This window comes from Nanorana parkeri, unplaced genomic scaffold (assembly GCF_000935625.1).
Source record: "Nanorana parkeri isolate BGI_ZX_2015 unplaced genomic scaffold, ASM93562v1 scaffold712, whole genome shotgun sequence".
Lineage (NCBI taxonomy): Eukaryota > Metazoa > Chordata > Amphibia > Anura > Dicroglossidae > Nanorana > Nanorana parkeri.
In genome coordinates, this window is record NW_017306980.1 from 66,258 (window position 1) to 80,167 (window position 13,910).

The window sequence follows — 13,910 nt, forward strand, 5'->3', positions numbered from 1 at the left end:
GGCAGGACTTAGTAACTGGAGGGGGATGACCTAAATGGCAACTTGGGGAAAAGTAATTTCTTTCTCGTCCATTAGGGGTTTGGGTTATACTGCCAACTACAGGAGGCTTGGATACTGGCAAACAAGCTGTAGGCCAGTCCAGGAAAACCCCTAAATCTGTCTAGCTCCAGTTCATCTAAAGGACATATCCTTCCATTGGCAAATCTGTCAACTGGTCTTCTGTTCACATGTTCTCAAGTTTTACATTGCTGCCTCATCTGATACTTACTTCGGTTGGTAAGGTCTTTTGAGCTACAGGCAGTCCTAAGTACTTTGTTTTTGGTTAGTTAGCTTTGATGTGTTCCCTACCTCTCCCTTGGACTGTTTTGTTTAGATGTCCCAAGGTTAAAAGATGGCCTGTGTCTCTCGATGAACGTGAAGGAAAATGGGATTTTGACTCTACATAAAATCCTTTTGTTAGTCCATTGAGGGGTGCAGGTCCCACCCATCTTTGTTTCTGCTTATGCTTTCGGTACTGCTTTGTTACAAAACTGAGGCATGCTAGTACTAGAAGGGGTTATCCTGGAGCTGCCCTATAATTTCTGTAGTTGACTTGTGTAACCCAAAGGTGAAAGACTTCCTGTGGACACTCAAGAAAAGGATTTTATGGCGAGTATAAAAATGTTATCTGCATGTTCAGCTTGGGTTTAGAGTCCCAGGGGCTCCATGGGGATTAATTTAAAGACTAACACTGGTAATCTTGCCTTTAGAAATAGTATAGGCCAGACAAGATTCACTTGAACTGCCGTATTAAGAACCGTGTCGGAGTAGTTTCCCTCCATTATAGAAAGGTGTTGACAATTGTCAGTTTGATTCCTGCAAACAACGCGCTGGAAATTAGAGTGCAAAACAACGTGCTCATTCATATTCTCATTATGGCATAACTGCACATTTTTTAAACAAAAAATTTGAATATAAGTAGGCACCTCTGATCAGAAGATCCATTTTGCTTCTCTGGCCTGCGTCTGAGCCAGGTGTCGCTTTTACATCAATATGTATAAAAGCAAAGGTGCCTGGCAGCATACTTAAAAGGTAGACTGAAGTGAGGATGAGGTCTCAGTCTATGCTTCATGAGGCACCCTGTCAGGGATTGTCCTGAACTTGATCTTCCTGGATGTACCTTTTTATATTGTATGCCTGTTACAAAGTTCTCATTCTATTCCAAAGTACAGTTCCCTTTTATATGTTATGCCTCATTTAAGAAGTTTCCACCGCAAGAAGAAAAAAACCTTAAGGCTCAACGCCAGCTAAAACTTATTTTTGGGTAAAGGTGGGGAAGGTTTATAGCCTCGCTCAGGTTGTCATTACCATCTGTGTCCCTTGTGGGGAGATTTCGCCTCACTTTTTGTCTTGGTGAAATTAGGAGATAGTCATATAGTCCCAACAGGGACATGGCAATGAAAACTATTCATCACACTATTTTAAATGTATTTTTATTTTTTCTATCTGCCACCATTGGAGAGATTTTGCACACCCCCTGTTTTGGTGACCAAAAAGGAAGTGTAAAAAAAAAAAATATCAATGGCTACAGAAACCACAGTAAATCCTGGCAGAGGTTCTAATCCTTCTCCATATTGTCCAAAACTTATAAAAAGAAAATAAGTTTGGCTGGTGTCTTTTTTCATATTTTTTTTTAACTTGCAGTAGAATATATAATCTGGTTTTGTAATCTATTCCTTCTGTTCTATAAATCACCCCCATGTTTTCATCTTTTGATGAATTATGTGGAGTTGTTTTATGTATGAGTTCTGAATGCTCATTTAAAAGACAGCTGCCATGCATACCGTGTTTTAAGATTAGTCCAGTGTACAGTTATCAGATCTTTAAATGTAGCAGCCTTTCTATTAATTCTCTAAGTTCTGTTTAGTGTACAGTTCTAGGACTTTTTCAGTTAAAGCCAAAAAGATCATGTCCCATGTTTATCACACAGTGCTTGTGGGTACATGGTCATGAAGCTTTGTGTCTGATTTAAACTCCTGACACAATGAAAGTGACACTAAACTCAGGAGTTAAAGGAGAACTATGAGGTGAGTGCTTTTTACTCACCTCATAGTTCTAGCCGACCTGTGACAATAAGACTGTCACAGGTCGGCTCAGTAGATGGGGAGGTGAGCGAACACATACCAGCGTTCGCTCACCTCTCGATCCTGCCACGGCTCTCTGCCGTGACTGGAGGGGCTGGATTCCCCCAGCTCCGATCTGCCAGCACTGACTGGCGGAACGGCAGGGGGCGGGTACAGCTGGCTCTGCCTTTAGATAGGCAGAGCCAGCTGTCGGTCACGCAGCTGGGCGGATCCTGGCACAATTGTCGGGATCCGCTTCAGCTGCGGCCTCTTAGTATACCGCGAGCTGCTGCTCGCGGTATACTGCGGTGTCTCAGTATACCGCGAGCTACAGCTCGCGGTATACTGAGCCTAGGGTGACGGGAGGATGCTAGTTTGTGTCCTCCCGTTACCCTAAGGAGAACTATGGGAAAAAGACTTAGCCCCATAGTTCTCCTTTAAGTCTATGAGTGCTTTTTACTCACCTCATAGTTCTAGCCGACCTGTGACAATAAGACTGTCACAGGTCGGCTCAGTAGATGGGGAGGTGAGCGAACACATACCAGCGTTCGCTCACCTCTCGATCCTGCCACGGCTCTCTGCCGTGACTGGAGGGGCTGGATTCCCCCAGCTCCGATCTGCCAGCACTGACTGGCGGAACGGCAGGGGGCGGGTACAGCTGGCTCTGCCTTTAGATAGGCAGAGCCAGCTGTCGGTCACGCAGCTGGGCGGATCCTGGCACAATTGTCGGGATCCGCTTCAGCTGCGGCCTCTTAGTATACCGCGAGCTGCTGCTCGCGGTATACTGCGGTGTCTCAGTATACCGCGAGCTACAGCTCGCGGTATACTGAGCCTAGGGTGACGGGAGGATGCTAGTTTGTGTCCTCCCGTTACCCTAAGGAGAACTATGGGAAAAAGACTTAGCCCCATAGTTCTCCTTTAAGTCTTCAAAAAGCATTCAAGTACCTAACTATTAACAGAAATGTATCTTATTTGTGTATCACTCGGCTGTGGATCCTCAAATCATCTCTGAATTGGTGCCGACACTGTCCTTCCAGAGGAAGGTCCCTCGGTGTGTTGTATTTCCCTCGGTGTGTTGTAAAGTAGTCACTGCGCCAAGCTCACTCCCATGATGGATTACTCTCATTTAGTTTACTAATTTGTATTGAGATTGTAGTCACGGGAGTGAGCTTGGAGCGGTAGTCCTTTACAACACACAGAGACCATGGAGAACATTAAGTAGCCACCCTCCTGAAGGGGGGCCAGTGTCTGCATCAATTCAGAGATGATATGAGAATCTACTGCATTTATGTTAGTGAAGATTTAACTGCTGAGTTTAGTGTCCCTTTTAAACAAGTGATGTGTGCTGCTATTCACTTAGCTCTGCTGGGTAGTATTCCTGCTCTGTAAAGCTTGAGCACTTCTTGTTTTTCTTTCAGTGCTCGTATGTTAAAATTAGACCAGAAAGCAATAAAAATCCATATTTTAATAGTTTAAAAAAGTATGTAATGAAACTAAAAAATGGCATCCCTTTATGTTATAGTGCAATTTCAGAAGAAAATGATTATAACTCTCTTGAGATTGCAGTGACATCGTATAGATAACTATAGAGAGTTGGAGCCAAAGAATGTTTAAAGCAATTCCCCTTTAAGATATATTTTAAGCAAAAAAGATATATAGAGATAATGAGTACAGATTATATGGTTTGATTCTACAGATCATCAAATTAATCTCTGCTTCTGGGGTTTAGGTTGGATTGCCCCCCTTAAAGTAGCAGTTTTTATTTTTGAATGTAAATACATAAAAATGAAGTATATATGGAGATCTGATTATATGTATAAATGTGGAGTTACTGAGAGAATCCTAGTGAATGACGAGCTTAATATATGAATTTCTTATGAAGGTTTTCTTGCATAGATGTTTAATCATCCTTTAGGGTCTGGCAGTTGAATTTTGGGCTGGCTGCACTGCCATGAGTTGCACACTTATGTCTGACATGGGCAGCCTGTGGCCTTCTAGGTGTTTAGAGGGTACAATCCCAGAAAACTTGCAAACCTTATTATCACAAATAGATTCAAAAGTCACAGATTTTAGACTACTTTTGTTTCGCAGAGCTTCCGATGCTCAGACATGTAGCAATGTGTTTGTTTTTTTTTGTAATTCCCTATAACCTCCAAAATAGTTCACGTGTATGGGCAGCAAAGAATGTTATAAGGGAAACCTCTTGATGCCCTGTATACCCCTATGCTTTGAGGACAGGACCACTTGCAGCTAACTTTATGGTGAATGCAATTACAATGTAATGTATTAGATAATCTTCTCATAAGATTATATGTGCATTTCGTGTATTTTATGCCTGTTATTTGCCTGTAAAAGCCTCCCTTGTGCAGATCTCCTAAAGCCCAGAGACTGCTTAGTGCCGCTTTCTTGATTGTGATATCAGCAGCCCAGGCAGACTTGGAGGGGACACTCTATAGTAGGGATAGCCAAACTTTGTCCTCCAGCTGTGTTGAAACTACAAATTTCCATCATGCATCTGTCTCTGGCTGTCAGGCTTGCAATGCCTTATGGGACATGTAGTTCACAACAGCTAAAGGCTTGAAGTTTGGTCACCCCTGCTCTATAGTATTCCCCTTCACTCCTCTCCCAGCAGTTACATAAAGGTATGTAGGGAGGCAAGGGGATGGGTGAAAGACCTGGGCCAACACACAGTAAATATTTTTTCAGAAGAGGAGAGGGCTGTGATGTGCAAGGAGGGAGGGGGAGTTAACCTTTCCACTCAAAATTAACATGTGAATGAAAAATAATTTATGTAGAAAACCACTTTTAAAAGCAGAATTTCAATGCTTTGTGACCGACCGTTGCAGTTGTATCAATTGTGGTGGTATTTACTGTTCATCAGAGAGGTAAATGTCACTCCTCCCTAAGGCCTGTTTCACACCCAGGCAATTTTATTGTGTGGATTTAGCTGTGCAAAACACGATTTGTATTCAAGTCAATGGAGGCTGTTCACACCTTTTGCATTGCGTCACGCAGGTGAAATAGCCTGTCAACCAAAAAGATGATGGAGCTATTTTCAGGCGGATGCCGCATGGTTTTGGTCCCATAGACATCTCTATGCAATGAAAATGGCGCAGTTTTCAAAGCAAAATCATGCACAGAAAAAAAGGCACAAAAACAGCTCCATCGCCTAGGTGTGAACGAGGCCTAAATATTTTGGAGCGCAGGGGTGTTCAGGACATCAAGCTGCATCTTTTAAAATGCACTTTTATGCCCAGTTTGTAGGGGCCCTCATACAAATGATATATTCTAGAGAGGTGCGTAGATCTTGCGAAAATAAAGTATAACTTTATGTAAATCCGCTATGGAAATAAATATTTTTAATATATACAAGGATTATATAGCAGAATATATTGTCTCTATTGTGTCTATGACAGAAATGGGGTCTCGTCACTAAGCAGTTTTCTAGTTGAGATGCTTCTCCACAACAGTGTGTTAGAGCTGTACCTCTCATTTATCAAAATATATGCATGCTTATATTTTTTTTTTTTGTGTTAAAAGAAAATGGCTTTCTCTCTATATGTTGTACCTGTATTGTCCATTTTTAGAATTTGTGTTCTGGTTCAGTAAAATGTCAACTGAGGTAATCTGAACCTTGTTCAATGCATGACCACAGAGATGAACATTTCTAATGCTCTTCATTGTGTCAATCTGATTTTTAGCCAATTTTGTAGGAGATGAGTCGTTTTTTTATTTTTGTGTTTTTTTTTTAAATATTGTGAGTAAACTGCTTTCCAAATTAAGTCCCCGTGCACACCTAGGCGTTTTTTAATGCTCAAAGCTAAGTGCGACAAAACTACACAAGAAATCCCGCTAGATGAGACTTTAAACAAAACGTGCACTAATAGGCGCAAAAACGCTTACTCCGAGGTGTGAGCAGAGCTTTAATGTACACAAGGGCAATGTCTCCTAGTGCATCACATCCTATTGTGACAAAACCTTGGCAGAGTGCACAAGGGATGTCTATGTTTTCCATCTCCTGATCCAGCTTCATGTCCTGACTAGTGGCAGGCATGGTAACTTTGCTAAGGCCAAAAGCAAAGTGCAAATTGTAGTAACCCATTAGAAATCACTTTGTTAGGGTTCAACTGAACACTTTTTTTAAAATGTGGTTGGCGTTGGTTGTAGCACAGTGATGCTCAGGTCTAATATATCAAAGCATCTTGATGGAGACTTGTCCTTTGCTCATAGCAACCAATTTTCTCACAATACGGTATGAGAAAACAAAAGCAAGCGCAGTTGGGTTAAAACAGGCAGTTTTTAGTGCATATAATTTGATAAATGTAGCTCACTACTATTGAGTGGCCAGTCCCTCCAAAGGAACAATTAAAATTAAATCCATTTTAATTTTCTTTTCCTCAAAGAAGTCTAGCTGCTTGCCAAGCTTTAGTATAAAGACTCCTAAGACAGTGACTTAAAAGAAACAGCTAATCGAGCCAGCAGGGTCACCAAAGGGTGGCAGTGGGTTCTACACATTGCACTATGCTCTGACTTCTGAAATAAAGCCCCCTAGTGCAGTCTTTTACGCTTTTGCTGCTTTATATGGTTTAACATTTAAAGCACAACAAGCTCACAGGTTCTACTAGGTTGCTTCATATTCCCCATTCTTTTTCCTGCTTCCTCCTGTGAAAATATATATATTCTAATATAATTTTTTTTTTTTTGTGTGTGTATATATGTGGAAAACCAAAAATATTTGTGTTGCGCACAAAGATGATTTTTGGACTCAACTAGAGAACTATGCATACAATGCATCAGTTATTGTATCCCAGATGGAGCCTTTCAAGTAAAATGTACAGAAGAATGCTTTGGATTGATCCTATAAGGACTGGAAGAGTCCTTTTTGAACAGCAAATGTATTAACCACTTGTTGACCATGTTTATAAAAAATAATGCAAGTTGACCCCACCCCCCAAGAAAAAAAAAAGAAAGGACTCAACATTCTTCAGATAGACTAAAAATAAATGTAATTTGTCAAACGGCCCATTCTCCTCAGCTTGAGAAATGCTACTTGGGCCAAAGATATGGGCTGGTTGCCAACTCGTGCACAGTACTTTACAGCTAGCTATCTCCCAGAACTCTGCCCAAACCCTGCAGAACTCAGAGGCTGATGGTCGTCTTTGCTAAAGTCTGTCTCTGGTATAAGAGGAAGAGTGGTCCTTGCTTACCTGAAAGTACCCTTGTTCTGGAAATTAAGTGGTTAAGCAAGTCTTATTTCTGATCCACTTTTTTGGGGGGTTTCTTTGAACTCTTTATTGAATGTAGCCATGATTGTGAAAATATTATATATATATTTATATATAATAAAGTTATCAATATAAGCCCTATTAACTGTGACCAAAGTACTGGTGTGATGATTTGTCTGATTCTAGTAGCCCAGATAACAGAATGTATTATATGTGTATTTTGGTATTCTATTTTCTCCAGGTTTTATAATTGGTTACAAACTGTTGACGTATGAAACCAACAATGTTCTGTATAATGGACTTATTTAATTTTATGACTTCTTAGATGATGTAAATGTTCTATTTAAATAGTGCTGCATGTAGCAGTCCTAGGAACACTTCATATTTACCTGGAAAGTCAATGAAAACTTTGGAGTTATTAAATGTTAAAATGAATGACATAAACTTTCATACCTAACTGATGTGTTTTCTTTTACTGGGCCTTCTTCATGTTATAATACAATTTGGTGCAATGTTTTATTTTCCAGATTATCTTGAAGAGCAGATTTGTCAATTTTCGGGGTGTGGCTCTTTTTTTTTTTTTTTTAAATAACCACCTGCTGTCCAAATGTTGGGAAAAACGGACATTGGCAGGTTGCTGTAAATGGACAGCTTTTTTTCTTTTTTTTTCTGCTCGCACGTGCCCACGGACAGAAAAAAACCTGATCTACCTCCGTAGTGTGAATGCGGAAGTGATGTGTATTACATTACTTCCGCATTCACCTGTCAGTCCTCTGGCTGCTAGAGCCAGAGAAGAAGCAGATCTCTGCTTCATCAGCTTCTTTTGGGATCCCCAGGTGACATTGGGGGTCTCAGAGACCCCAAATGTCTCCATAAAGAGGACTCTTGTGCCTTTGCTATTTTATATAGGGGGATTGTTATCCCCCTATGTGATAGCAATAACATAAAAAAAGTAAATGTCACTTAAATTTTTTTTTTTACAAGTCCTCCACCCCCACGTTTGCGCACATATAAACCTAAATATGCGTCAGAGCGCGAAAACGACAATTGCGCTACACAGGTTACATATCACCGCGAACGTTGGAGTGAGAGCAATAATTTTAGGGCCATCAATGGACAATTTTGGTTAATGTAGTTTTTTTGAGGTTTCGTGGGCGGCCGCAATTTTAAGGCTTGATATGTTTGGTGTTTTTACCAGACGTGACCCCCCCCCTTTCAGCAAAAAAAATTGGGTTATAAATGTTTAATATAGGGGGAAATGTTTTTTTTTTTTTTACTATAGTAAATAATAAAAACCCCAGTGGGGATTAAATACCACCAAAAGAAAGCTCTATCTGTCCCCCAAAAACATGGTATAAATTAATTTCAGTACAGCGTTGCATGATGGAATAATGTCAGTCAAAGTACCGCAGCGCTGAATAATGAAAAATGGCCGGGACAGGAAGGGGGTTTAATACAGCGGACTTGAAAGTGGTTAATGAAAGCACCTTTTTTAGACTTTTTGTAAATCAAGCAAAATTTGCTCTAACAGACCATAGTGATAACAAACAAGCCACAAAGTACAGAAATAGGCTTGTTAATCTGCCATACACTAATAGATTTCTGAATTAAAGATGTTTTACCAACCGATCATGCCATCAGACAAATGAGGAATGTTGTTGTAACACTTGATTACGGAATGAATGGAGTTTCCTGCATTTGAGTTTCCATTGTTCAAGATTGTTCATCCTGCTCCTTTTGACTTCCTTTTCTCACTACGGTCCAAATTGATTGTCGATTTGACCCCATCAACTAATAGAAAGACGGAATAAAAAGTTATTTTGAAAATCTAAGCAGTGTATTACCAGCCGAAGTATGGAAATAGACAATGCTAGTCAGTGCAAGTACATGTTTGAAACACATTTTTGGCTATAGGGCAATACGCCCTATAGCCAAAAATTTGTTTCAAACATTACGTGTGCAGTAGGGAACACCCTTCTGAAAATGCTTGATGACCCAGAGTATGCTTAAGGCACCTAAATTCTTAATTTCACTTAGTGCATGCTTGTTCTCTGTCTACGTCACGAGTACTGAAGCCTGGGAACTAGTGTTTTTAGAAGGGGGGGTCTGTTTGCATTTCAAATAGTTGGTGATGGCTGATTACATACAAGCTATGTGCTCTATAGCCGCCTGATCGCTTGTATGTTGTGTTGCAGTGTCCCTGCCCCCGCCGCTGCCTATCCCGGGCTCTGCTGTCCTCCATGCGGGCCTGGGACCGGCACAGCAGCTCTGTGATCGGAGGGAGATCAGCACATGATCTCCTAAATGCGGAAGTGATGTGTATTACATCGCTTCTGCCTTCAGCTTCTGTAGCTGGAGAGAAGCTGGTGAAGCAGATCTCTTCTTCCCCAGCTTCTTTAGTGTGCCCTAGGTGAAATTGGGAGTCTAATAGGAATATGCTGATAACATTTTTTCAAGACCATGTACAAGTACTTTCCCTCAGGTACTTGGAGATGGTCTCCCTCACTTCATGCTGCAGAATGAAGCCCACCTGCTCTGTGTGGATGATGGCGGCAATATGGGTCTTGAAGCGGGGGATAGGATCTTTGCATAAATCTTCAAGTCAATGTTAAAGAAATAGGCCTATAGCTTGAGCACTGGGTGGAATCTTTTTGATCTTCAGGAATCGGGTTAATATGAGCCTTCTGAGATTTTTCGGGTAAGGGTCAAGTGTCAGAAATTGTGTTTAAGGTGGTGTTTAATATGGAAGCTAATATTTCCTTATATTGTTTATAGAAAGATACCGAGTAGCCGTAAGGCTTAGGGCTTTTACTGGAGGGCAGAGAAAGGATGGTGGCAAGAATCTCATCAGAACCACAACCTCCTATCCCTTATAGCTAAAGAAAGTGCCATCTTCGCCTCTATTTGGATTGTAGTTGCCATGTGATCAGTTATTAGGGCTTTCAAGTTTGGTTAAAAACTCATAAGTACACTGGCAACCTTGAAAGTTGGCATGCCTCAAAAGTAACAGTGGCCCTGGCAATATAGAGCGCATGGCTACTTCGGAGGCCTCAGGCGAGCACAGACCCATAATTTGGGTACATCGTTAAAAAAGAGAGCCAACAGGGTTGCATGTGCCGACAAGTCCACCAAATGTGGAGTATGGTACCTTCCACATCTTAACCCAACAGTCAGACACTGAAGGGTAGGATTTGTAGACGTGCATTGGTACCATCTCATCAGAATCTTATAGTTTTGCAAAACAATGTTCACTGGTACTCAACAAAACAGCTGGGCAGGATGGAATTTTTCAGCTAACTTCCTGCTGTTATATGACTGCAGAGGTAAGCACTGACCACAAGTATGGTTTGCTTCCCACTACAACAAAGTGTTGAGGACAGAGGAGGAGTTTATGAGAAATTGTTTGCTGTGGCATATTTTTAGTTACTCTCAAACTTTCTGTATTTAGGACATGGGGTACATCTATATGATGAGGTTTTGTGTTCACATGATCAAAGCTTATAAGGCCCCTTTCACACGGGATGGTCTGATTGGGTCCGCCTGTTAGTTTTTCAGGTTGACCTGATCGGATGACCAATGCTAGTGTATGGGCAGCCTGGTTTAAATGGTCAGACGTTTGTTTACACCCGGTTACTCCTGACTTTGGCCAGATCTGAAAAAACAGAGTTCCATTTTGCCTGGACCTGACTCTGCTGGAGCGGGGTTAATCTGATGTAAAGTGACACGTGTCCATTTACATCCAATTTCCCCATAGACCAACATGGGGTTTGGCAGTTTTAGTTTTTTAAAACTGGATGGACATGGATGTCACAGCGACGCAACATCTGATCTGTACTGCTCCAATCAGGAGGGGATCTGTGCATGGATCCCCTACTGATCATCCCATGTGAAAGGAGCCTTAGGGGCACTATCCTCAATCAAGTGGGAAATGTTTTAGTAATACAGTAAGTAATACAGTAAGTGAGGTTGAATAAAGACAAAGGTCCATCCAGTTCAACGTGTGTGTGTGTGTGTGTGTGTGTGTGTGTGTGTGTTGAGGGTGCCAAAATAAAATGTACACACATCTTAAAAGATGTTATCTATGTATTACTTTTCGAATTTGAATTACGCAAGCAATGTGTAGTATGCCGTACGATAGATGGCGTTAATCGAATGAATGCTATTGTCACCATGCGTCAGGCAGGACAGTAGAAGAAAATCACGGAAGCACGGTTGTCATGTATGGAGCACAAGAAGTGGTATTTGAAATTCGAGAATGTTGTGGAAGTACTTTACAAAGACATTGGAGGTGTGAGTTGCGGTTGAGTTTTCCCCACGTTAGCCTGACTTAACACCCCTTGACTGCTACCTATGGGGGACCTTAAAGGATGTGGTGTATTATTATTATTATACAGGATTTATATAGCGCCAATAGTTTGCGCATTGCTTTACAATATAAGGAAGACATTACAATCACAATACAATTCAAGACAAGATGGTAAGGAGTGCCCTGCCCGTGAGGGCTTACAATCTAGGTGTAGCGTAGAAAACCAGCTACACTGGCGGTACTTTGGGGAGAAATTTAAACAGCATGTGCAGCGATACAAGTGGACACTTTGGTCAACGTTGCTCAAGCAGTAGTTCGCTGTAATCAGGAGTGTCTGGACGCTGATGGTAACCACTTTGAGCACCTGCTGCAATTGCAGAAGTTGTATTCATCTTTTGTTATCGGTATATATTGAGTATTACAATTTGAATACAGTTTTTTGTGTATGCATTTTTGGCACCCTCTGTACATGGTTCCAACACTTCCCATATCCTTTTATATGTAGTGAATGGAGAAACTCATCAAGAAGCTATTTGAATTTATCAACGCTATCCCTGGATACCACTGCCTGTGGAAGGAAATTCCACAATTTTACTACTCTCACAGTAAAAAACCCTTTAAGCACACATAAGATTGTACCCTCATTCTTCTAAAGTCTTGTTGTGTCCTCTTGTCCTCAATATAGTTCTTGGTGTAAACAACATGTTATGAATAATGTGATCCCCATTGATGATTTTGAAGACTGCAATAAGGTCTCCTCTTAATCGACTCTTTCCAGGGTGAATAAGTTTAATTCTCGGAGGCAGTCTTCATAACTCAGGCCTTCTATCCATTTAATTAATTTTGTAGCCCTTCCCTGGACTCTCTCTCATGCTTGAGGACATCTTTCCTGAGTGTTGGTGACCAAAACTGCACCGCATACTCAAGATGAGGCCGAACCAGAGATTTATAAAGTGATTTATCACTTGTAAATTCAATCTCTTCTCGGCGCAAAGGAATCACAGCAAGCCTTCCTCCTTAATTGATTCCACCGGATCACACTGGGGCAGCTCCACAAGGCAGGGGACCTTATCGACAAAAGGACAATGTGAAGGATTGTTTAATAATTTGCTTTTAAAAGTAGTAATGTACTCACAAGAGAAAAGTGTCACAAGCGTATTCAATGGTTCCCCTCACAGGAGGCTATCACCCATCAGAGGCCACAGCGCAGCCCGGTCAGCTCACAGCCGAAGTCGTCTTCCAGCAGCGAGTGGCCACTTTTTAATTTCGTGCTTTATCCCTTGCCACAATCCCTCTTTTAATGCAGGCAGTATCCTGTTTGCTTTGCTGGCTGGTGCTTGGCATTGCATACTATTGCCAAACGTGATCTATGAGCACCCCCCACTTCCCTAATCTAGCACCATCCAAGTGGTAGTCTGCGCACACATTCTTTGCTCCCATGTGCATAACCTTACATTTTTAAATTCTAAATCACATTTGCCATCTTGTAGTCCATGCCTCAATTTTATTTAGGTCCTGTTATTGTGCAAATATCTCCTGTTCGGAATTTACTGCCCTGCACAGTTTGGTATACTCCGCAAAAACCCAAATCAAACTTTTTATTCCAATCTCTATGTTGTTGATGAATACGTTGAACAGGATTGGTCCCAGGACCGAACCCTGGGGCACCCCACTCACAACTTTTGCCCATTTTAAAGATGACCCATTTATTACTACCCTCTGGATCCATTCGTGCAGCCAGTTTTCCACCCATGTACATAGAATTCCATCCAAACCAATAACTCTTGGTTTGTGAATTAAATATTTGTGGGGTACTGTGTCGAATGCTGAAGCAAAGTCCAGATACACCACGTCTACTGGTTTCTCTATGTCTAAATTAATACTGACCTCCTCATAAAATGTTAATAGATTGGACTGACATAGACGGTCCTTCATGAAGCCATGTTGGTTTCTACTTATGATACTAGTTTTATTTGCAAATTCCTGCATGTAGTCTCTTATCATGCCTTTGAATATTTTGCACACTATTGACGTTAAGTTGACTGGCCTATAGTTCCCCGGTGTACTTCGTTTCCCCTTTTTTTAATATAAGCCGGTACCATACCTGTCATTAGAGTGTCCATAATGATTGATTATGATCAATGGTTTGGCTAAGTTCTTTTAGTACGTACCCTCAGATGTAACTCTTCAAATCCTGGGGATTTGTTAATATTTCATCTTTCTAGACATTGTACAAACCTGGTCTCCGACAGTCCCTTGGATATGAATAAAACTTTT